Genomic DNA, 24,646 nt, shown 5'->3' with positions numbered 1-24,646 from the left:
TGCATGTATGTTTTAACATGTGTAAACACCTGTTAGGACATACTCATTCTCACCCAAGACCTAGCCCCTGTGGCTTTGTTCCTGTCAAAGACGGGTGGCTACACCTTTCACGATACACATGCTGCTTGGTTTAATTTACATGTGTCAGAGCAGCACAGGCAGATCTTCAAAGGTCCAAGTTTTGATTCAAGGCCATATCACCAACTCTTAAACCAGTGGCCGGGACACACCAGGCACTCTGTTGAGTGAGCAAGCAAGGGAAACAGTAGGGATCCTAGTTTGTTGGCATGAAGGATCTGACTTAAGAGGCCTGTGGTCCTCCACAGGAGAGTGGGAAGGCTCATTCCTGTGACTAGTAGGAGTGCGGCAGAGGCAGGCATAGCCTTTTCCTGGAAACACTGGTGCTTCTTAGCTTTTGGTGCAGAATGAGTCATGACCACTTTCCAAGTTCAGCTCAAGTTCATGGTTGTCTTGCAGTGACTAGGGAAATGGGGGTTTTAAAGATCCTGCTCTCAGAATAAACCTCTTAAAGGGGCCGAGACTTAAAATTAATGTTTTGTCTTGGGGCACTGAGATGAATGGCTGCTTTGGGATGATCCTTGGCATTTTGGCCTTATTTCTCACAAGAACAGCGAAACCTCTTTTAAAAGATTGACAAGGATGTGATTTTGTCAAATGTGGAATATAATAGGTGCTAATTTGTAGTTCATTTTCCTCCCGCATTAAATTAGACCTATTGTGTTTCTGGATCTCTTTAGCTGTGGAGTGCATTGTCACTGAAGCATGTAGTTTTTCATCAGTAATTGTTCTTAGGTTCCTGAAAGGTAAAAAGTTTCTTGTGTCTTGAGGTACTTTTTTCCTTGCTCACCCACAGGAGAAACTGTAGGATTCTGCAGTGTGACAAGCATCCCCCCCCCACCCCCAAAGACACAGCATTCAATACAGTGGTGTTCTGTTTATAATTTAAATTTCCCTTTTGGGGGGAGTGGGGTTGGTGGGGGGTTGTATTGTGTGGGGGAGGGAGTTGAAACAGGGTTTCTCTATATAGCCAGGCTACAGAATTTTGTTTTTTGATTTTTTTTTTTTTTTTTAAGGAAGGTTTCTCTGTGTCGCCCTGGCTGTCCTGGAACTCACTCTGTAGACCAGGTTGGCCTTGAACTTAGAGATACATTTAGTTCTGTCTCCCTAGTGCTGGTATTAAACTGTGTGTGCCATTGTGCCTGGCTAAGTTACATTTCTAATGATTAAATTTCTCTGAAACCTTTCAAAATAAATTGCATGTTTTTTTCTGTGTCACTTGGTAAAAACACTGAGTCGATAAAGAGTGACTTTAAATGTTAAGTTCATCTTTAGTTTTGTTCCGAAAAGTCCAAAAGATGAGAACAAACGACGGTGTTACATGGGGAAGCCCAACCTACTGCTTTCATGGGCGGCACTTGGCCCCACTGTGCTGACATTCATCTAAGAGGGTGAAGAGCTCCCAGCCAAGGCTGTTGTGTCTGCAGACCACAGTGAATGGAGCTTTAGTTCTGTGCTATGTTTCCCCAAATAAACTTTTCTATGTAACAGAGAGAGCCATGCCCTTTCCTGCCTTCTTCAGGAGTCGCTCCACTGAGGATGGAGCAAGAAGATGGGTCTGAAATGCCGCCAGGTCCGGCCCCATCTAGTGATGTGTGATGGTCAGGAGTCTCTGCAATACTTGCTAAAATCCAGCTGGCAGTAAGTGAAGGCAGTCCTTGATGAAAGGCTCCAAGACTGGGAGTGTAAATCGTACTGTCTGGTCAACAGTTGCGTGTAGATGGCCATGAGCTGGCCTGCTCACCTCTGCTCAGGAGAACATTTCTACAATAGAAAGTAACACACTTAGGAGGTTTAACAAACCACAGGCATGAACAATCTTAGCAGAGTTCATAGCATGTATTAAGCACTCTATAAATGCTTCTGGGTCCCCAGCTGTCCCCCAGCAATCTGTATGTTGCATTCATTTACTATTGCCCCATTACAAATAACTGCATACTTAACAGCTCAGAGCACCCATTGCTTACCTTGCAGCTTTCTGTACCAGGAGTTTGGACAGAGCCACTCAGGGTCCCACATGGTGCAATCAATATGAGGATGACAGGCGGTGTTCCCTGGAGGCTGAGCTGGAGAAACTGCTGACTACAACCTAGCCAGCTCTACCACCTGCTCATCTCTTCAGGCTTTTGGCCTGGGCTGGCCTATCTGAAGTAGCCATATGCACCATCCCTTAATGGCCTTCCAGCCTTGGGTACTTTGCTGTTGTCTCCTTTCCATCAAACAATCAGCTCTAAAATGCCCTGCAGGAAGGTCCCCTGTTTCCACTTAACCCTCCTATGCTAGCACCTGTCCCTCTCACTATTGTGAGATGCCCATGAGGCAGGTTGGTTCTCTGAACTTCCATCACCTAGTTCATTACCCAGATACAAGGATTGCTCACCCCAACTCTGAATTCCAGATTGCTGGGCGCGGAGGGGAGCACGGATCAGAAGTGAACTGTTCTACTACACATCTGTTTTGCCTAACTTAAAGCAGCCAGGTACATGCCCCTGGTTCCCCCACATTAGTAACCGAGAACCTGACCCAGAGCCTTTCCTTAACAGTAGTGTCTCCCGTTCACACTAGTGTAGCCATCAAATTTTCAAAGAGCTCCAATATCCCACATTATTATATTAGAGTGCAGCTGTCTCAGTGATGAAAAGTACCCTGCAGGGAACAAAGGGTTTGTTTGGGCTATGGTTTCAGAGGGATCGAGTCCATTGTGTTGGGGAAGTCATGGCAACAGGCAGGAGAGGTATGGTGGCAAAAGAAGGAGCCCATCTGACCACATTCCCTCTGCAGATGGGAAACAGAGTTGGTAGTGAGGCGAGGATCTAAAACCTCAGAACAACCCTATTGTACTTCCTTCAGCAAAGATCCTCTTCCTAAAAGTTACATAAACTCTCTCAACAGCGCCACTGGCTGGGTACCAAATGTTCAAAAATGCTAGCTTGTGGGGGCCAGTTCTCTTCAAACCCCAGCATGCACATCGTCATCAGTTGGCAGTGCTGATGCTGATACAGTAAGAAAGGGGCACCTGTTCTCAGTATGTATCCATCCACTAAAGAGGTTTATTCTGTGACAGCCCCTCCTATAAACCAAGGATCCAGCAGGAAAGGAAGGAGATGCTGGGCTGACTGGGCCCCACAGCTCTGGGCTCTTCCAGATGAAACTGAGTTATAGCAGTTAAACTGTAGAATTGATAAATACTGACATTCTTTTTCTTATGGCCTCAAATAACACCGGTGTTCTGGCAGCCTCTTCATGAGCACAGAGCAGAGGTAGTGCTCCTTTGTGTTCTAGCAGAGATGGGGCAGGTGGGCCCCTCAGGGGAGGGAGGGGGGCAGGCCTGACAGTGAATGGCAGTCAAAACATCCCTTTCAAGAGAGCCAGTTTCTAAAGTTCCTATGTGTCTTTTCTCAGAACACACACACACACACACACACACACACACACACACACACACACACACACACACACACACGAAAAACAAAAGGAACTAAATTGCTGTCAAAATCCCTTCCAAACTCCCAGAAATGAAATCTGCATTACCTCTAAGTGAAGATCGTCGTATAGAACGCAAGCTTCCATGGAAACTTCAGGAACATAAAAGGAAATGTTCTGACGGTAATTTCAGAGGTAAGGACACTCGGAGATTTTAGCATTCCTCTCATTTGTTCTGAATATGAGAAGTGCCTGTTACAAAGGAAATGTCTCTAAGTACAGAGACCCTTGAGGCTCTTCACCATCATCTAAGCACTTTACAAATGCCATCTCCTTGAGAGGAGAAGTTTCATTTTAGAAAAAAGAAATTGCCCAGAACTCTGGCTGTTGCAAGACGAAACAGGAGGAAAAAAAAAAGAAAGAAAAAACAGAGTAATAAATGCTGAGGTGTTTTACATCTTTTGTACGGAAATTTTTTAAGTTCAACATAGATTTAGGCTTGCAGTGCATCTTGTTTGAGACTGGCCTCATTCAAAGTGCTCAGCAGCCCCGTGTGAGTGGAGGCCACTATGTTGACAGAGCATGTCAAAATAGATGGTGCTGTGTTCCCGCCTAGTGATGCCACTGTGTTTTTCTCCTTTTTGAAAGATCTGTCCCTGTGCATAGATTTAACGGAGGCATGTCACCTTGAAACCTGACAAGTCTCTGGGGATTTACACATGCTTACGGTGAGATGCTCGTTAAATGCCTCTTGCCTTTGACACATGTTAACCTACAGTAGGAACTTATAAAGAGCTGTAGTGACTGTGGCAACCCCTTCACTATTTGCCCCGAGGGTTTATTGTTTTGTTTGTGTGCATGCTTTTCTCCTCCTCTAATAGGCTGTAAGTGCTGTTAAATCTTGTTGCCTTCATCACCTTTGACCATTAAAGCATAACGAGACAGGCGTTGGTGGCACACGCCTTTAATCCCAGCACTCAGGAGGCAGAGGCAGGTGAATCTCTGTGAGTTCAAGACCAGCCTGGTCTACAAGAGCTAGTTCCAGGACAGCCTCCAAAGCCACAGAGAAACCCTGTCTCGAAAAACCAAAAAAAAAAAAAAAAAAAAAAGCATGATAACGCAATAATTATCCAGGGCCTCTGCAATGGGTTTGGAAGCCTTGGAAATGGGATTTTGCAGTGAAGTATTGAGCCCAATCCCAAATACAATATAGTTAAGAGAGTTAGATGCCCAAGAAGTGGGGTAGACTCAGGAGTGGGAACGAGGGAAACAAGAAGGGTCCTGGCTTACTAGGGGTGTGTGTGGGCGAGGGGGGGGGGGTGGTCAGACACTCCTGGCCAGAGGCAGATGTGGGGCCTTGATCAGGTACCATGGAGGGTTCTTGCTAAAAGTGGATGTGGATTTGATAACGTTCACTAAAGGGCCTTAGGGGAAGGATCAGCAGGCTGAGTGGCCAAGGGAAAAAATCAAAGCTTTTACCACTGAAGGCAAGCCACAGTGCCAGTCATTCTCCTTTAACGGGAGCCTGGGTGGAAGTGGTGCAGAGGCAGTAAGAGCACATGAGGTAGAATAAGGTAAAATGATCAATTAGTAGATGCTGATTTGATGATTTATTTAGTGGTTTACTCAAAGCACTGCTTGTACTGCCTATTTGCCAAGCATTATTTCACTTGCTACCCGAAACAGAAAGACCTGGAGAATTAGCTGAAACAACCTGCTTAGCTTTAACAACCTGCTGGCTGCCCACCTTGAGGTTTTGGGGTAGGAAATGAGAATACAAAGTGGACCCAGGATTGAAGGCTTTCGGGAACTATTCTGGCTTTCATCTACCAGGGACCTCTGTCTTCCACTGTCACTGGTGGTGGATGCTTAGATTCCCACAACACACAACAGCAGACTCCTTCTCAGAGTAGGTGAAATCTGCGCCCTGTGGTCTCCCCCGGCAGGCTTGGCACTGAAGGATTTAAGGAGAATACTCTGAAAGGGAGAACTTGAGAGTACATCTGAAGACTGTTCTGGAGATTTCTTTCCACACACAAATCACTGACTGTGGTAGAGAGAAGCACATGAGTTTGGAGTGGGCGCACACATCAAATCTCAGAGTGATGTGGCCGTATATGACCTTAGTGACCATTGGTCTATTATCTGTAGGACAGAATCGTCTCATGGGCTTTCAGTACACTTCAACTGTGAAGTTAATTGTGAACATACAGAAAGCTGGAAGAAGAAGAAAGGAAAAAAGCTTGAGTAGCAAAACAGAGAGAGAGAGATGTCATGTCTGTGCTACACCTAGCTTTATTCAAAGGTTCAAATGTGAGAACATGAGGATATTGTATCAAAACAGGAAACGCCACCCATTGACCCAATCCACACTATATTCTTCCTTAGGATTTGCCCAGTTTGGGGCATACTTGTATGCATGTGTGTACCTGCATGTGAGTTCCAATGGAAATAACCATTCATTGCTGCAAAAGGACTCTTTCACACTACTCCCTTCATAGTCATGTCCAACCCTACCCCAGGGGACCACCAATCACTTCTCCAGCTCTGCCACTCTCATTTGAAGGATGCTATACTAATGGAATCAAAGCTATAACCCTTCGAGACTGGCTACTTTCAATCAGTGTAGCAATGCCCCTGAGGCCCATCTAAGCACACACTAATGGGTTACATCTTTTTTCCTGAGCAGTGTTCTGCACAGGCTTCTTGTGAGCATCCCACAGAGGATACAAAGATGCCAAGGGCACAGTGCTTAGGGCATAGCAGATCTCCTGTCCTGGCAGCAGTTCCTGAATAGAAAGAGCAGCCTGAGAGGTAATCTCCAGAGCCAATGAATCCCTACAGCCTTCCTTTTTTCCTTCCTTGTAAAGCTTGGTGGAGAGGCCTTAGCCAGTACTTCATCTTACTTTTAGAGCCAAGAATAATAATCCCAGAGAGGTGAGCAGGCCGGGAAGAGACCCCAGGTAATTTGCTCCCATCTCAGATCTTTCTTCTACGCTGTGTTTGCTTCTGGACCTGCAGTTGATGCCAGCTGTCCAATCTCCTGCATGGCCCCAGCTTGTCTGCAGAGCACTTTGCAGGGCGTCACTCAGGAGCAGTGGTCAAGTTGGTGTGGAGAGGCAGGATACTTGGCTTCCTCTAGACATCAAGACCCCATGAGGAAAAAACCTTCAGGGCTAGATCTGGTGACATTCATATGTGATTCCAACACTCATAGGGCAAGATGGGAGAGAAGACTTAGCCAACCGGCTGGGAGCATGCAACACTGCCACAGAACAAGAGAGATCCCACCTCAACAAGATAGAAGACAAGAACTGACTTCTGAAAGGGATGAGTGCTGTGTACGCATGGGTGGTGGTTGTTGTTGCTGTTTCCTAAGTAAGAAGAAGGCCACAGAAGGTAAATGCTTGGCTTTCATCTATAATTTCACTGAGGAGTAGTTTTTCCAGTGAGCAGATTGAACTACATCTCTGAGTGTACTAGTCTGTGTTTCTGGAATTTGTTTCTTCTCTCTGGACAGAGGAAAGAAAGGAAACTAGCATTTCCCAAGCACTAATGTACCAGGCATTTAAACACACATATTAAGTCATCACTATCCAGTAAGTACCTTCCATTCATTTGGGTGAAGCACCCTAGAAATGTCTTCTCCTGAAGGCTGCCTGTGACTTCTGGGTGACCTTGGCTTCTGCCTCTTTTAGGCTTCAGTTTCTTCTTGGGTCTCACAAGAGTCAAAGGTAGAGAATTAAAGTAGATTAAATAAAGACATTAAGCCCAGAGTCAGCATTCACCAAGAACTCAGGGGCTGTTCTGTCAAATAAACCATATTTGATTTGAAAACTAGAAGATCCCATGTTATGGGAACATAGTGGAAAATGTTTCATATAGAAGCAACAAAAGGAAGCTCAGTTTGGATTTTGGCAGTACAAAATCTGGTTTCGAGTCCTCTCTCTAACATCTGAGTTGGCCTTGAGAATCACAGTGTTTTTGAGAGTTAAGTAGACCCAGTGAGATGCTACACTTGGTGCTCAGGGGAGCTCTGCAGATAGGAGCTGTCTGTCTGTTTAGAGACAGGGTATCAGGTAGTCCAGCCTCTTTTCAGACTTGCTATGCAGCCAAAGATGATCTTGAACTTCTGCTATTCCTGCCTCCACCTCTAAAGTGCTGGGATTACAGACGTGGAGCACTGTACCTGGCTTATTCAATGCTAGCAGCAGATTTCGGGTGTTGTGCATGCTAGACGAGCACTGTAATGAGCTGCAGCCCCAGCCCCACAGAATAGCTTCATATCTGCCTCAAAATAACTGTAAATGTAAAGAAAGGCATTTGGAATTTCAAGGGTGGGAAATCCGTCTCCGGGAAGACCCTGGAAGGAGCAGTTGCTAAGAGAGGCAAGACCTTCCCTGCCTCAGAGCGGTCTATATCCTGCTTTACTGGAGTTTTGTCTCCTGGCCCTGCACCAGTGGAAGCAAAGATTGGGCAGATGGATGAGGGTGGTATGGGTATTGTCAAAGAGACCCAGGAATATTCTTGACTCAGAGAACCCCAGAGAATAAACCAGATGGGCAAGAACCTCCCCCAGCCTGAGATGGGGTGGTTGGAGGAGCTAGGGGGAGGGGCAAAGTCCATCCCCCAGTCCTTGCACTATGCTGCCTGGAAAATGCAGAGAACCAGCTCCTGGCCTGCAGGAATCTATGGCAAGGATCTCTGTGCATACTTGCCTGCCTGGTGACTTGGCCATGTTGTGGCTCCCCAGATAGTCACACTATTTTTTAATTTTGAAGGATGAGGCAAGCATGGCATATTCACTGCAGAAATAATTTTTAAAGTGAAAGAAAATTCAAAGAATGTCAAAATAAATGGAGCTCTGAAGTCTTCCCTGTTCTTTGCTGCTTCTGCTCCTCTCTGTCACACAGCCTGTGTGAGTGACTGACAGCCTTCTGGGTCACACGGGTTCCTATACTCTGAACTAAGCAGGTATTACAGATATCTGCCTTGCTCAGCTGATATAAAAATGGATATTTTACATTGGTATGGATTTTGGCTTATTGATACAAATTAAATGTCAATTTTGTTGTACTATATATATGTGTGTGTGTGTGTGTGTGTGTGTATTTCTACTCTTGTTTAAGGTGTTATGTTTATGTAGCTCATTTTAAAAATGTAATGTATAATTAAGAAATACAGATTAATAGTCATCTACAATAGTCAAACTTATAGTCATGTTAGTTAGGTTTTCTAGATATGCAGAGATATATTTCAGATGGATAAGTAATCTTCAAACACTTCAAAAACCTACAGAATATGGAATTTTAAATGTTTTAAGAACTTAGATTTTTCTTGACAGTGAGACATGTCTGCTCCTGGCAACACCAATTACTTAAAGAGAGGATGCTGGGGATGGAAGAAACTCGTTATAGAGTTTGCCTTCAGTGTGACAAGGCTAGCCATCTGGGCAAGGAACTGACCTTGCCTGGACTGCTTGATGGTGTGCTGTATGACCTGAACATACAGGACCCACAGGAGAGTGACTGCTAAACTTGCCAAGACAAGACAGGATGGCCCTTCAGTGTTCCTGCTTCACGGCAGAAACTGCCAGACATTCTTCAGGACACAGAAGAAAGCAACTGATAAACTTTGCCAGTATAAGGCAGAACAGAGCTTCAAATTTCCTGCTGCACTGAGAAGTCTGCCAGATACTCTAGGCTTATAGGCTGAAGAGGGATACTCCAAAATTGCAGGGGAACTTTGGGTGACTGCCAGAAGTCTCTGTCATTTCTAGAATTTTGGAAGTTAATTGCAATCCATTTCCTCTTTTCTTAGGTCATATTATATCCTTCTGGGGTCTTTGATGGAGTTGAAGACTAGATATGTATAGTTTTCCTTAGTTATAATAAAAGATAAATTAGATATAAAACTTTCGGCTCATAAAGATAGGATATATGATAAGATTATTTTCTTTAATTTTATCAAATACAGATAGACTAAATATCGTAACTGTAATTCTTCCTTGATACCTATGTTAAAGTTAAAACCTTCCTTTTTAATTAGACAGAAAAGGGAAGATGATGTAGGATGTCCTTCTGTATGCTTCAAATATTTGTTGCTTTTATTGGTTGATGAATAAAGATATTTTGGCCAATGGCCAGACAAAATATAGCTAGGCAGGAAATCCAAACAAAGATTCAGGGAGAAGGAAGGTGGAGTCGAGGAGATGCCATGTAGCCACCAAAGGAGTAACTTGCCAGAGCATTACTGGTAAACCACAGCCTTGTGGCAATACACAGATTAATAGGAATGGGTTACTTTACAAGAGAGAGCTAGCCAGTAATATGTCTGAGCCATTAGTCAAACAATTGTCATTGATATTAAGCTTCTAACTGTTATTTCATAAGTGGTTGTGTGGCGGGGGACTGGTCCAGTGAGACTGTGTAAGACAGAGAAAAACCTCCAAATACATGTGGCCCTGAATGTCTTCAGTCTAGACTATTTAGGAGGGGAGAGAGTGTCAGAATCCTCCATGCACTTATTAAAGGGCATTTCCTACCAGGGTACAGTGGTCCTAGCCTGAGGGGGATTGAGGGAAGATAAAAGAGGGGAGATGAAGGAAGGAGGGAAGAAGAGACAGATAGGGAGAGGGAAGGAGAGAGGTAAAGAAGAAAGAAAACAAAAGAGAAAGGAAGGGAGGGGAGGAAGGAAAAGATCACATGATCAGACAGGAAGTCAGATTGTAATTCAGGAGTCGGCCCAGCTTTTCTGGCAACCCCCTCTTGTGAAAACCAACACAGGGGTCCCACAAGTCAGTCCCTCTAGAGGGCAGCACCCAAGTAATGCACCCAAGTGACCTGAAGGATCTTCTACCAGACCCACCTAGTGAAAACTCCACCAGCTTTAACACCACCACACTGGAGACCAAGCTTCCCCACATGAACCATTGAGGGGATCAAACCCATTTGAGTCTCAGGAAGGCCCACACTGAAACTTATTGGTCATTTCCTCACCTTCCAGGTAAAGCCTCAGTGGCCTGCCCCAGCATCACTGCCCATCCTATCCTGGACAGGCCTCCTCCAAATCCCAGGAGTGTCAGTATTGCCTGAGACTTAAGGCTCACCAGTTCAGAGCATGTGCTGTGCTCCTGAAAAATATTCCTGGGCTCCTTTGCAGACCCAGAGCTAGAGTCAGGGGCTCTGGTACTAGGCCGAGGATCTGTGGTTATAAACTGTCTCCAGATGAGATACAGCAAGTGGAGAGAAGCTGGGGGAGAGAGAGGGGAGTCTTTGTTCCAACCAAGGGGTCAGAGCTGCCAACACCTATTGATTAGAAAGAGCATGGAGGAACTCAGAATCCTGCTGGCTGCCTGGGGCCCCCACGTTCCCTTCATCCAAATGTTCCTGTTTCTTCCTCTGTCCCTGAGAGAGACAGGTCTCCAGTGCCATCAGGATGTTCATTCACAGAAACAGCTAGGCAGTGCCAGTCTGAGTTCTCAGCTGCCCACCCCAGTCCAAGAGACAAGCATCTCAGGTACCATGCCCCTTCTCTGAGACTAGCCAGTCCTGGACTAGGAGGGCTTGGCAGAGCCTGTGTGAGTTCTCTTCCTTAGTTACAAGTGGGCCAAGGAGTTCAGGATTCAAAGTCACTTTGGACTGCTAACACAACAAAGCTCAAGGGACTATTCACAGTGTGAAAGCTGGGAGTCCAAGGTCAGGGGATGGGATTCTGTTTTTTGGTGAGACCCCTCCGGTTGCAGAAAGTCACCTCCTTCCTCTACTCTTACATGACTGAAAGGGGGCCAGTTCACTCTCTCACCTCTTCTTTGCAAGGACTATAACCCCATTCGTGACTCAACCTCCTTCCAAACACACACCCTCAATTGCCATCTCTTTAGGAACTAGAACCTTCACATATGAATTCGAGGACACACCTTCAGGACACAACACTGATATCACTTCATTTTATCCTGTGATCCCACCATTTTACAGAAAGGAAGATAGGGCTAAGAAAGGGACTGGAAATGGAGCAGGAGTGGGTGTGGGCAAAAGAATCCAGGATCTTATTTGTTTGAGAAGAAACTAGAACATGTGGTAGATAGTGCATAAGTGGTCCATGCATAGAAACGCTGTGGGGCCTGCCTCCTACCGTGTGGGTCTCAGAAGCTGAGTAGAAGACCTAGCCTAGCGCAGGGAAGAGTCCCCACAAATGATGCCACTGCACCACTGTCCAGTCATCTACCCATTAAGTGATCTGTCCAATCATGGCAACTGGAAACCCACGAAGGGGTCGCACCAAAGGTTCCAGCACAGCACTGGCAGAAGTCCCGAGGATCAAGTTCGTCTCCACCACAGTGAATTGTGGTGTTAGGTGGCTACCACTGCCAATGTAGGTGTCTTCCCATTGTCTATTCGAGAGGATGGGAACTAAAAAGTGATGCAAAGGTTTGCCAGCCTAGCTGAGAATCCACGCTCCTGAGTGTCTGGCTTTCCCTGGGTGTCGGAGTGGGCAATTCCAGGCTCATTGTCTGACTTGTGAAGAAAGCCTCTGTAGTGATCCTGGAAAAAGCATGTTTCACCACTGCATGCAGTTCTGATGAGTGAGGAGGCTAGGGGAAGCAATGTGCCTCAGGGTGAATTTCATACCTAGTTTGTGTTGAACCTTTGTAGCACAGCTAGCAAGGGCCATATACCCTAAAACTAATGGGACAAGAGCTGCCTCCGTGGCTGGTATGAGCAGGGGAAGTGACCCAGCACCCACATGGTCAGCAGCAGTGACAGGACAAGAGCCTGCATTTCTGTTGAGAGTTGTGCACAGCCTCATCAGAGCTGCCTAATGCCTACCCTACAGTTTAATCACCATCACTGTGGAACACTCGGTTCTCTCCAGTCTGTAGAGCTGATGACAAAGGCATGGTGGAAAGTAACAGTGTCGTGTGATTAAAACATCTTTTATGGTTAAAGTCAGGGAAATGAAGCCTCATCTACCATTAAGCTTCCTCTGATTCCGCACTCCCAGCAGCCCCATAATTATACCGCAATTTGAGTAAAAGTATGCCCGGTATATAAATCCAGTTTCATAACAGAACTTTAGTCCATGCTTAACTGACTACAGCTGCTCCAAATGCTGTCAATACTAGAGGCTGCCAGGGTTCTCTTAAGATAGCCAGATACAATGGGTCAGCCAGCAATCTCTGTACAGTCCTGAGTGGTGGGTGGCAGCTGAGAAGGCTGTTTGCCTATCTGAATCACACTCAACTTTGGCCATGTACAGAGTGAATTTGTCACAGGTAACTAGCCACACCCACACCACACCAGTGATACACCCTGGGTCACCCTCATCTTTGTTTGACCCTTCTGCTTCTTGCCCACTGCTCCATTTCTCTGATGAGCTCAGCAACAACTCCAGGCTGCATTCACAAGTGACACTCAGTAACTCCTTGTTGATTTACTGATTGATTCTGTTACTATGGAAACCACCAGATTCTAGTGTAACTTTGGGACTCTGACTTTCTGCTGACTTTTCTCAGTTTGTTTCTCTGGGTCAGGAGGAACAACTGGGAAAGAAATGGTGGGAAGGTAATAAACCCCACTGATGATTTTCAGTGGCCCTAGCATCTGGAAACTCCATCAGACAAAGCCCTTTGGGTGAGTATAGGCACAGAGCACTAAATTCACACTAGACTTGGTGAGCAACCACATCAGACGTGTGTTGACTGGATGACTAAGCTATCAGAACAGCCTAGGGCAGTGCTTCTTTGACTGGTAGCTTTGAGACCTTGGTACATCTCTGCACTTATTAGGATGAGATCTTTATAGTTCATTTCTTTCTCTCTTCTCTCAGGCCTTTGAACCAAGATGTCATTCACAGATTATCACTGCATCTTCAGCAACATTTCTGATTCAATCATCTACCCACCCATTCATTCACTCACACACTCATACACATAGTCATGTCTTCATTAAATAGTGTCTAAATGTTACTATGCCCCAAGGACTATGTTATCAGGTAGGAATATAAAGAAGGATAAAACAGTTATCGCTCCCTCTTCCTCATGTGACAATAAACAAGTAAGTAGCTGTCCACAGCCAGTGAGTGGGTCCTCAGCAGACACTACACACTGTGTCTCCTGGTGTTTTGACTTGTAGATTACCAGCATCTGAGCTGTAAGAAACAAATGTTTGCTGTTTAGCAACTTGAACTAAGTAGATAAGCAAATGATTGTGGAAAAAAAAACACCATCATATAACAACAACAACAACAAAAATGTATGTGCCAATGCTAGGAGCTAGACTCTTTTTCATAGGAAAGAAAACTGTCAAGCTTAAAAAGCCTACAGAATGGGAAAAGATCTTCACCAACCCCACATCTGACAGGGGACTGATCTTCAAAATATACAAAGAACTCAAGAAGCTAGGTACCAAAACACCAAACAATCCAATTAAAAAGTGGAGTGCAGAGCTAAATAGAGAATTCTCAACAGAGGAATCTGAAATAGCTGAAAGACACTTAAGAAAGTGCTCAAAATCCTTGGCCATCAGAGAAATGCAACTCAAAACAACTCTGAGATACCACCTCACACCTGTCAGAATGGCTAAAATCAAAACACTATTTAAAGCTGGAGAGGATGTGGAGAAAGGGGGACACTCCTCCATTGCTGGTGGCAGTGCAAACTTGTATGGCCACTTTGGAAGTCAGTATGGCAGTTTCTCAGAAAATTGGGAGTCAATCTACTTTAAGACCCAGCAATACCACTCGGACATATACCCAAAAGATGCACACTCATACCACAAGGCCATCTGTTCAACTATGTTCATAGCAGCACTATTTGTGATAGCCAGAACCTGAAATCAACCTAGATGCCCCTCAACCAAAGAATGGATAAAGAAAATATGGTACACTTACACAATGGAGTATTACTCAGTCATAAAACATAATGACACCTTGAAATTCTCAGGCAAATGGATGGAAATAGAAAAAAACACCCTGACACATATGCACTCACTCATAAGTAGATATTAGAAATAAAACAAATGATAACCAGCCTACATACAATCCACAACCCCAGAGAAGCTAGGAAATAAGGAGGCCCCTAAGAGAGACATATATGGTCCCTCCCAGAAGATGAAATGAACAAGATTTCCTTAGTAAATTGGGAGCATGGGGGGAGAGGGAGGGGAGGGAAGTAGGAGAGAGAGGAGAAGAAGAAGGGGAGGGGGGAGATAAGCATGAGGGATCAGTAAGGTTGAGTTAGTGGAAGGACAGAGAAGGAGAGCAAGGAAGGAGACACCTTAATAGTGGGAGCCATCATGGGAAATGAGAAACCTGGCACTAGCGAAATGTCCAGGAATCCACAAGGATGACCCCCAACTAAGCAGTAGTGGAGAGGGTGCCCTAAATGCCCTTCCCCTATATGAGACTGATGACTACCTTATATGCCATCACAGAGCTTTCAGCTTTCTGATGGAAGCAGAAGCAGAAGCAGAAAATCACAGATAAGCCCTATGCCAAACTTCTGGAGTTCAGTTGTAGAGAGGGAGAGTGATGATCAAAGGGGTCAAGACCAGGCTGGGGAAACCCACAGAAACAGCTGACCTGAACAAGGGGGAGCTCTCTGACTTCAGTCTGACAGATGAGGAACCTGCATAAGGCCAAACCAGGCCCCCTGAACATGGTGTCAGTTGGGGGGCCTGGGAAGTCTGGGGCTGCTTGCAGTGGAACCAGTGTTTATCTCTAGTGCATGAACTGGCTTTTTAGAGTCTATTCCCTATGGAGGGATACCTTTCTCAGCCTAGATACCCTATTTGGGTAGGACCTTGGTCCCGCTCCAAATAATGTGACAGATTTTGATGATTCCACATGGGAGGCCTCACCCTCCCTGATGAGTGGATGGGAGGAGGAATGGGAGGACGGGAAGGAGAAAGAACAGGGACTGGTATGTAAAATAAGATTTAAAAAAAATTACAAAAAATACAAATTCCACAAACAGAAAAAAATACAATTCTAGTCTAATCCTCTTATTAAACAAAAACAAAAAAAGCAAGAAGTTTCTAAGCAAAGGAGTAGCCTTTTCCCAGTACCTGCGAGATGGCCTAGGTATATAGGGATATGACCTGGACAAAAACAAACAAACAACAACAACACTAATGGTTAGAGCCACATCGAAGCCCATGCTTATGATTCTGGCTCTCCAAGGTCCTGTCTCCAAGACTGAATAGTGGGTTTCTGGGGAAATTAAAAAGCAGGGGCCAGATTGAGAGCTGAGTAAGCCCAGGCCCCCATCTCTAAAGAAACACTCCTATGTGGGTCAGCTAATTGCAGCTGACAGGGATAGAGGGATAATATTCATAGCTAAAGGGCACCTGACTGTGGTAGGCCCAGGACACATAGGAATAGAAAGTAGAGCCAATTACAATGCCATGCGCTTGGGTGGGGGCGGTGTCAGAGCTTGGTTAAGTTGCATTCTCTGACCTTCTGCCATTAGAAGAAGCTAAAGTAATCCAACAGATGGAATTGGGGTCTGGTCCAGGTATATTGAGCCAATCCATTGACTAGCCCACATACAGCAGAGTAGCTAGTGCACAAACCCACAAGTGTTGCAAATATTATTGCTCTTAATAGTGATAACAGACACATCATAGATGATCAACACAATTAGTCCTCAATAATTTTCATTATAAACAATGTTTACAGGAAATAAGTTAAAAAGCCAAGTTAACGTTGGTAACAGTATGGTAGAATGGGGAGTTTTACTGCCTGTATCCAACCTCAATGGGACAACTGCCTATGGCCAACTGTAGCTCTGCAGAGTCTGGACAACTAGCAGAGATGCTCCAGCATATCATCACAACAACAAAACTGGACACCAGATAGATGACAGTGAGTAAGAAGGGCTTTTTCACTGGACCCACACTATCGCTAAGGTGGTATATCAGCAGAGAAGCTCTTGGCCTGAAGTTTCTCCTGTAGTGAATGGTGTTCAGCTCCCTCAGCCCTGCACCATGGTGCCCAAGAGACTTAGTCCTTCTCACCTCACACAGAATACTGAGGTGCTCAGTACAATTGAGTCTGGGAGCAAGGAAGGGAGGCTGCAGATCTTAATTACTTCCCAGACTCCCTCAGAAAAAGCCTCCCAGTAAGGAGGTTGGGACATCTCACTTGTGTTTTCCCACTCAGAATGACCCATAGGTACCCTGAGTGCTCGGCACACTTCACCTTCCAGTCAGTGATGGTTAGTCTTGATTGTCAACTGGAGGGGAGATGGAATCAGCCACAAGACAGGCTTCTGGGTGGCTCTATAAGGGCATTTTCAGGAAAGAGTCACTGAGGGGAGAAGACCCACCCCCAAAGAGGGCAGAGCCTCTGGAAGGCATCCTACAAAGAAAGAGGTCTGTCTTAGGAATAATTAATGCTGCTTGCATGCTTGCCTTTACTTCTCATTGGTGAGTATATCTTATTCTGTGATGACATTAGACTTCCAATGTGGACTGAAGATCAGTGGTTCTCCAAGACTTCTCCAGGCCTTTAGTACCGGGTGGGGACTACTACATACTTAGCTTTATGGAACGAGCAAGCAACTATTGCATTACCAGTCTCTCCAGTGTCTAGACAGCTGTTATTGAACTATGCAGCCCTATCAGTTCTAAGACATTCTAGAAAATTTCATTGTATAATATAAGGACATTCAGCTGGCTCTGTTCTTTGCCGATGGTACCTTCCCAGGCCATTGCCTCAAATGTACCCTGTGATAGTGAGTGTATCTCAATGTGGCAGAAGTGTGAAAAAGGTCACAAAATTGAGCACTTCAAAACCATCATCCCAAGAGAACCAAATGTGAGGCTGTCTGTACTTTGTTTGGCTTTGTAGGATCAAGGAACACACAAACATAATTCCCTTCCAAGTAGACACATGCAGTGTGGACTGGGAACATCCATTAAAAAGGTCCGAGAATGTCTCAGAATACTTAGCTGGAATGATTGGTGTGCTTCTCTTTTGAAGATAGTAAATAGTGAAAAGATGTAACTATTTTTTTTCTTCAAATGCACAGAGAGTAACACAACTTCCCAGGAACATGAAGAATCATTGACAAAAATGGCACTAGCCAAGTAACATAATAACATGATCAGTAGCATCTAGCACAAATAATAAAAACCCAGAGACAGATATTGGAGTTAAAGCTGAAGAAGCAAAGCAGCTAAGCCAAGCCACCAGAGAGTTCTCACCTCTACGAGTGCTCAGACCCAAGAGGCAATCCACCGAACCTCAGTGAATCCCAACTGCACTGTCCTCAGACTGCAATGAGCTCCTGTCTCCTGCCACCTTATAGTCCTCTCTAGTACTGGGATTAAAGTCGTGGGATCCCAAGTGGTGAGATTAAAGTCGTGGGATCCCAAGTTTGTGTGAACTCTGTTTCTATTTTAGACTGGATCAATTTTGTGTAGCTCAGTTTGGCCTTGAATGAACAGAGATCCATCTGTCTCTGTCTCCGGAGGGCTGGGATTAAAGGAGTGTACCACCACAGCCTGACCTCTATGGCTGTGGCTAGCTTTGCACTCAGATCTTCAGGTAAGATTTATTTGTTAAATCATAAACAAAATATCACCATAGTAGCAGACTCAAAGAAATGGAGATCTGGTGGTTAGCTGACAATGAACTCTAAACACTTGCTTCCAGGCAGCTCAGCAAGCTACAGGAGAACACAGGCGGATGGTATATGCTCACGTCACAGATCAGGAAGTGGAAGTGGACAGGAGCCAGAGCCAGGGCTCTGGGCCACCCTCAGGGCCAATCCCTAGAATCCCATTTTATTCATCAACTCTTCCAAACTGTGGGCCTTCAACTATAAATTTACAAAAGTATCAAGAGGGACATAGGCGTATAGGGCAACAACATCAGGTAAACAATGATGAACAAAAATAAAGGTTCAAGAATGGGTTAAACAAATTCTGAAGCTGAAGAATATAAAGAATTGTCTTAGGGTTTCTATTGCTGTGATACAACGCCATAACCAAAGCAAGTTGGCAAGGATGGGTTTTAGTTGGCTTATGCTTCCAAATCACTGTTCATCACTGAAGGAAATCAGGACAGGAATTCAAGCAGGACAGGAACCTGGAGGCAGGAGCTGATGCAGAGCCCATGGAGGGGGTACTTCTTACTGGCTGGCTCATCATGGCTTGCTCAGTCTGCTTCCTTATAGAAGCCAGGATTATCAGCCCAGGGCTGGGCCCTCCCTATCAATCACTAATTAAGAAAATATCCTACACCTGGATCTTACAGAGACATTTTCTCCATTGAGGTTACCTCCTTTCAGATGACTCTAGCTTGTGTCAAGTCAATATACAGCTAGCCAAGACAGTCATAAAATGAAAAAGTATAATAATTTAATTTCAATGTGTATTTGGTGAAGCTGAAGAAAGCAAGCAAAGATGGGTCATGTGACAGTATCCAGTCAGAAGAGAAAAAAAGGAAAAGACTGAAAACAATTGAAGGAAGCCTCCAAGAAGGATGGTATGGAATCAACGGTTAGCATCCATTGTGGAGGTTTCAGAGGGAGGAGAGAGGAAGGGGTGCAGAGAACTTACTTAGAGAAATAATGGTTGAAACTCTCTTAAATCTAGGGAGAGCTGTGAGCATACAGACCCAAATGGGTTTAAGCCAAGGAAAACATTGCAGACATGACAGCTAACAAAATTTAAAAGGTAGACTATTAACAGTATCAAGAGGAGAAAGCCTTGCCACATATAAAGGACTCTCCATAAGGCTATCAGCAGGCTAGTCAGCTGAAACTATACAACCCAGTGACATATTCAGGGTGCTGAAGGAACAAAACCTCCTACCTGATAAAGGTGTCCTCCAGAAACAAAAGAGATGTAGAAAAACATTGCAGACTCCAGAGTGTCTCTTTGGAGTGAACTGCGTGGCTTCAGGAAGATTGCACCAGACACTCATGTGTGCAGTTAGCAGAACGCATTAAATCAGCCGAGCACTGAAATCCAACACTAAAGGTCTGTTGTGCTTTAGAGGGCTCCAAAGTCCGGACTCTGTAGAAATCAATTTTACCCGTGTCTAATGTGTTCCATCACCAGGATGGGAAAATAAATCCAGGCAGTTCTATATCAGAACCAGGAGAACCTGGGCAGCTTTCATCTCTCCGTTTTAAGCCATACATTGCCATAAAATGAGGGAAACATCCAGAAACAATCTTGCCAGAGGTTGGAATTATCTGCAAGGAAAAAGAGGTGACATTTTATTTGACAGGCCAAAGGCATTTTCTGTTGTCTTGGTTCTTAGAACCACTGTGTCACACCAGAGTGGTCCTTGGTTTTCTTCATGTCAGGAGTAGCCCATGGGAGACCAACCACTAGAAAGGAATTTGATGTTCTGTTCCTGGGCCTTAGCAGTGGCTTCCCATGAGAGGTCTCCTAGGGCTCTTGTTTAAACCCTGGTCCCCAGATGGCCATGCAGCTTTGGGAGGCTGTGGTAATTTTAGGCTTAGGCTTCTTAAACATTTTCCACTTGCAGCCTCTTCTTATCCAAGAAATTTGTATACAATCCCAGGTATATAGGTATGTAAAATTTGTATACAAATCAAACATTTACTGGTAATTCTTACAGCAAAAGAAGCTCCATTGTATGCTAAGCATCCATCTTGTCACCCACCAGCCATTTCTCTCTGACTTTAGTCCCTAGAAGATAAGTTCCCAGTGTTAATCCCACCGATCGAGAATAAGACACTATCACAGTTAAAAGTCACATTTGAAGCAAGTGTTAATTAAATAATGGCCAGGTGGATGGGCTCTGGCCAGGTCCATATCTAGGTTCCTAGGAAATGACCCAGAATCAAGCCCAGCAAGGGCTTACGAAGGAAAACCCATAATTCATTCCATTTCTCATCAGGTCCAATCCAGGCCAAGCATGCCTCCTGACACATTTCCTGCCTGTGAACCTCCCCCATGTGATTAAGCACATCTGGTGGCAGATGGGTCAAACAAACTTGTTTGGGGAAATGAAAACACATGGCTTGTTATCTCCAGTAACAATAGCCTCCAGCATTTCAGGAACTATCTGTCCTTGGGCAAGGGACTTGCAGATCAGGGGCATTTTTGTTTCATGGATCTCTTAAGTATAGTAATTAAAACTTAAAATGTAAGTTTTGGCTCTCACACCAGTAACTCTGTGAGCCCCACCCAAAAATGTATAGCTGTGACTATCTACTCATTATGATATGACTAACTTCTTTTTTTTTTCTTCTAAACTTGCTTACACAGACATCCAAAGATTGTTTTGAGTTGCCTTAATCACTTGACGAAACAGAACAGTTTTTACTTGCTTGCATAGATATAGAAAGTCTTCCTGTGGTTTTCCCCTTTAAAAGTCCTTTCCCCAGACCCTTCCTTCACAGCAATCTCAGATTTGCCTCAGAGATTGTCCTGCTAGCAACTAGCCAATAAATCTCTTAATTATAATTGTATGGTTTTTTCCCAGGGGACAAACTTCATAACAGTAATAAATTATAGAAAAATAGGAAAAGTCTATTTTCCATAATTAAACTACTATGTTTCTGTAAGAGCAGGCAACATGGTACATTTAGCAAAAATACTGTGGTTTATTTATTTATTTATTTATTTATTTATTTATTTTAAGAATGTAACTGTTTTTTTTATCTTTTTCTTTTTTTCTGCAGATTTTTTATTTGAATTAGAAACAAGATTGTTTTACATGACAATCCCAGTTCCCTCTCCCTCCCCTCCTCCCCTACAACCACCACCACCACCCTACCCCACCACCACCACCACCCCGCCCAGAACCCTACCTATCACATAACCTTTCTGCTCCCCCTGGATGTTGAGACTTTCCATAGGGTGTCATCAGAGTCTATCATGTCCTTTGGGATAGGGCCTATGCCCACCCCCATGTGTCTTGGCTCAGGGAGTATTCCTCTATGTAGAATGGGCTCCCAAAGTCCACACCTATGCTAGGGATAAGTACTGAACTGCTACAGCAAGTCCCGTAGATTTCAGAGGTTTCCTCACTGAAACCCATGTTCCTGGGGTCTGGATCAGTCCCATGCTGGTTTCCCAGCTATCAGTCTGGGGAGCAAGATTTCCCTGATGTTCAGGTCAGCTGTTTCTGTGGGTTTCACCAGTCTGGTCTGGATCCCTTTGCTCTTCACTCATCCTTCTCTACATCTGGATTCCAGTTCAGTTCAGTGATTAGTTGTGGGTGTCTATTTCCACTGGTTCTATTTCCACCAACTGCTGGATGAGGGCTATCGGGTAGCATGTCAGTCAGTCATCAATCTCATTATCAGGGGAGGGCATTTAAGGTAGCCTCTCCTCTGTTGCTTAGATTGTTAGCAGGCATCATCTTTGTAGATCTCCAGACCTTTCCCTAGTGCCTGATTTCTCTGTAAACCTAAAATGATTTCCTCTATTATGGTATCTCCATTCTTGTTATCTTCTATTCTCCTGACTCAACCTTTCTGCTCCCTCATGTCCTCCACACCCCTCCTCTTCTCCCCTTCTCATTCTCCTAGCTCCCTCCCCCTCTTCCCGTGCTCCCAATTTTCTCAGGAGATCTTGACCCTTTCCCCTTCTCCAGGGGACAAAGTTTGTCTCTTTTAGGGTTGAAAGACCCCCGAAGAGGTACTTTCGTAGAGGGAGACCCGCACCCAGGAATCAGCGAGACCACGAACTTGGATGCAAAACCGCAAGAGGCTTTATTGGAGATACGGGTACCCGGGCGACTTAGCTTCTGTGAGGCCAAGCGCGCCGAGCCAAGGGAAAGGGGTCCTTATATAGGGAAAAAGGCGCAAGCTAGAAGCAGGGATTCTATTGGATAATTCTAATGAGGCATTGTACAGAGCTATTCCCATTGGTCAATGTAAATGAGGCGCTATACAGGGTTATTCAAATGAGGTGAAACATAGAGTCTTTCAAATGAGGCGAAATACAGAATCATTTCTATTGGATGGTTCAAATGAGACACAGAGCCATTCCAGATCAGCATATTCTCAAGGTCTGGTGTCTGGTACAACAGACTCAATTCCCCCCCTCCGCGTCCAGATGGCTGACCTTGGGGGCGGAGACCTTGGGACAGAGTGTTTCTCATCGGGCGGGGGCTCAGGGGCAGGGCTCCAGGCCGGCTCACTTGGTGTTCGTTCTCGTGCCGGCCCACCTGGTGCTCGTTCTCGGGCCGGGCGTGCGGCGGGTGGCGGGGGAAGTGGAAGCCGCCGACAGGAGGAAGAGGAGACAAACTCGAGAAAGAAAGGGCTAAGGGGCAAAGGTCTTTCAGGGTCTTCCTTGTTTACTAGCTTCTCTGGCAGTGTGGATTATAGGCTGGTAATCCTTTACTCTATGTCTAAAATCCACATATGAGTGAGTACATACCATGTTTGTCTTTTAGTGATTGGGTTACCTCGCTCAGAATGGTTTCTTCTAGTTCCATCCATTTTCCTGCAAATTTCAAGATTCTATTGTTTTTTTCCCACTGAGTAGTACTCCATTGTGTAAATGTACCACATTTTCTCTATTCATTCTTCAGTTGAGGGGCATCTAGGCTGCTTCCAGTTTCTGGCTATTACAAATAGTGCTGCTATGAACATTGTTGAAAAGATGTCCTTGTTGTATGAATGTGCTTCTTTTGGGTATATGCCTAGGAGTGGAATTGCTGGATCTTCTGGTAGACTGATTCCCATTTTCCTGAGGAATCGCCATACTGATTTCCAAAGTGGCTGTACAAGTTGGCACTCCTACCAGCAGTGGAGGAGTGTTCCTCTTTCTCTGCATCCTCTCCAGCATAAACTGTCATTGGTGTTTTTGATTTTGGCCATTCTGACAGGAGTAAGATGGTATCTCAGAGTTGTTTTGATTCGCATTTCCCTGATGGCTAAGGATGTTGAACATTTTCTTATATGTCTTTCAGCCATTTTAGATTCCTCTATTGAGAATTGTCTATTAAGTTCTGTACCCCACTTTTTAATTGGATTGTTTGGTATTTTTGAGACTAGCTTCTTGAGTTTTTTGTATATTTTGGAGATCAGCCCTCTGTCAGATGTGGAGTTGGTGAATATCTTTTTCCAGTCTGAGGGCTTTCGTTTTGTCTTGCTGACTGTGTCCTTTGCTTTATAGAAGCTTCTGAGTTTCAAGAGGTCTCATTTATCAATTGTTGATCTCAGTGTCTGTGCTATTGGTGTAATGTTCAGGAAGCAGTCTCCTGTACCAATTAATTCAAAAGTATTTCCCACTTTGTCTTCTAATAGGTTTAGTGTGGCTGGATTTATGTTGAGGTCTTTGATCCATTTTGACTTAAGTTTTGTGCATGGTGATATACTTGCATCTATCTGCAGTCTTCTACATGCCTGCATCCAGTTATGCCAGCACCATTTGTTAAAGATGTTCTCTTTATTCCATCTAATAAATTTAGATTATTTGTCAAAAATCAGGTGTTTGTAGGTGTGTGGGTTAATATCAGGGTTTTCAACTCCATTCCATTGGTCTACCTGTCTATTTTTGTCTACGGCCATACCACCCTGAACTCACCAGATCTCGTCTCAATACTGCAGTTTATAACATAGGATTGTCAGGAGTCTGAGCTGAGGTGACACTGCATGATGTGATGGTGGTGGAGTGCTGTCTGAAAGTCACATATATGACATAGGAGACACTGCCAAAATACCCAGACTCATTTCATGCTTTAACTGAATTTGGTTGCTGCACATTGAGAAAGCTCTGTTGTCAGTTCTTTGTAACCTCACATCTGAAGACCTATGGTTTAGGAAAGTCGAATTAGGGGTTGCCCAAGTACAGCTTGGCCCTAGCTCCTGCCCACCCTCTGATCTGTGATATGAGCAATCACCTGTCATGGTTCCTTCCCTACCGCAATGGCCAATTTCTGTAAACGGGAACTAAATAATTCCTCCCTGAAGTTGCTTCCTGTCAGGAACTCAGTCACAGTAGTGAGAACAGTAGCCAGTGCAGGGCAGAAGGTGCACTGAGACTCAGATCAGGGATGTAGATGGGAATCCAGAGGACCCCAGATCACCTACAGGATCAAATTCAAGTATTCGGTCACAGTGTCCACTGGACAGTGATCTGGAAAAGCAGCCAAAATGGCAAACCAAGAAGGGAGACTGATCACCCCTCCTCCCTAGAGAAGCAGC

The 24,646-nt window shown here is 44.7% G+C and overlaps 1 long non-coding RNA gene across 1 annotated transcript; it reads right to left on the bottom strand.

Annotated features, from left to right (window-relative positions):
* Positions 1-1,325: 1,325 nt before the first annotated feature.
* Positions 1,326-20,363, bottom strand: LOC103164114. Its single transcript, XR_003484455.2, has 3 exons — positions 20,099-20,363; positions 19,323-19,708; positions 1,326-1,842 (listed from the first exon to the last, which is right to left on the bottom strand). It is a non-coding gene; the product is annotated as an uncharacterized LOC103164114 (long non-coding RNA).
* Between the last annotated feature and the right edge of the window lie 4,283 nt (positions 20,364-24,646).

The sequence above is a fragment of the Cricetulus griseus genome, chromosome 4, assembly GCF_003668045.3.
Source record: "Cricetulus griseus strain 17A/GY chromosome 4, alternate assembly CriGri-PICRH-1.0, whole genome shotgun sequence".
Classification (NCBI taxonomy): domain Eukaryota; kingdom Metazoa; phylum Chordata; class Mammalia; order Rodentia; family Cricetidae; genus Cricetulus; species Cricetulus griseus.
The sequence above is the reverse complement of the archived record's forward strand: the minus strand, read 5'-3'. Positions and strand labels throughout refer to the sequence as shown.